Here is a 1,396-nt window from a genome sequence, read left to right as displayed (position 1 = left end):
GACAAACAGGGAGGACACCAGGTGACAACAGAAGCTAACATTGGCATCATCAAGGCATGCCAGGGATCGATACCCAACATCAGAAGCCGGGGGTGCCAGAAGGGATTCTCACCTACGGGCTTCAGGGAAGATGTTTCTTCCTGGCACCTTGACTTTGGACTCCTGGCACCTTGACTTTGGACTCCTGGCTTCTACATCTAACAGACATGCACTTCTCCTGTTTCGAGCCATCCAGTTTGGTGCTTTGTTATGAAGCCTAGATAATTAATATGACCCTGAAGGAAGAAAAATACAGCAGCAAAAAAATACGATCCTTTTTAGCTCATAAGCATGATGATCGGGCACTCATGCACACATGTGAGATGTGTCACCCTCCAACCCTGTTACGTTAGCACATTATCCACCTGACATGAACTTAAAGAAAATGAATAAATACTCATTGATGGTTAAAGTGGTTCTGATGTGATTCTAAACATCTGTTGGGATGATATTTAAGACAGCTGTGTTATGTATTGGGAACGCAATATAGAACCAAAATGGAGAAAATGTTTATATGTTGTAATCAAACTGGTCACGTGATGATGTCACTAGCCTGTGATTTTATATATTCTATACTATATATATTATTTATATATAATTTATATGTATATAGATTGTAATATCTAGAGTGATCACTCTAAGAAGATGAAAGAAAAACACAGATATAAAAATGAGCCAAAAAGTAATGTTAAAAATTGCTTCTTGCCATAGAATGTAGAAAAAAAAGAGAAATGAAAAGCAGAACAAAAAAATAAAAGAACCAGAAAACAGACAAAAAATGCCATACTTAATCTCTAACATAACAATAATTACATAAAGGGTAAGCAGACTAACACACTAATTAAGACACAGATATTTGAAGAGTAGGTTTAAATACATGACCCAATTTTATGTAATTTACAAAATGCTTACTTCAAATATCATGACATATACGGGTTGAAAGTAAAAGCATGGGGAAAGAAATGTCATGCAATCATTAATGAAAAGAAAGCAGGAGTTGCTATATTGATATCAGAAAAAGTAGACTTAAGAGCAGGTAAAATTACCAAATACAGAAAGGGACTTTATACAATTATGTTTAAAATAACCTAAAAGGAATATATACCAATACTAATTATGTATGCTAATTGTGCACCAAATACCACACCTGCACAGATGTGAAGCAGAAACTAATGGAGGTGAAGGGACAAACAGAGGAATCTAAGTATAAGTCTCAGAACTTGAGGCCCCTCTCCCAACAATTGTTAGAACAACCACACAGAAAATCATCAGGGACACAGAAATGACCTGTGCCATCAACCACCTGTATCGAAGTGGTCATTCTAGAACACTCCACATTTCAACAGCAGAACACAGA

The 1,396-nt window shown here is 36.3% G+C and overlaps 1 non-coding gene across 1 annotated transcript; it reads left to right on the top strand.

Moving 5' to 3' along the window:
- Positions 1-310: 310 nt before the first annotated feature.
- LOC129057795 (small nucleolar RNA U13) lies at positions 311-410 on the top strand. Its single transcript, XR_008522577.1, has one exon. It is a non-coding gene; the product is annotated as a small nucleolar RNA U13 (small nucleolar RNA).
- The last annotated feature ends 986 nt before the right edge of the window (positions 411-1,396 follow it).

The sequence above is a fragment of the Pongo abelii genome, chromosome 12 (genome assembly GCF_028885655.2).
Source record: "Pongo abelii isolate AG06213 chromosome 12, NHGRI_mPonAbe1-v2.0_pri, whole genome shotgun sequence".
In the NCBI taxonomy this organism is placed as follows: Eukaryota; Metazoa; Chordata; class Mammalia; order Primates; family Hominidae; genus Pongo; species Pongo abelii.
Note: the sequence above shows the minus strand (reverse complement) of the source record. Positions and strands in the feature narration are given on the sequence as shown.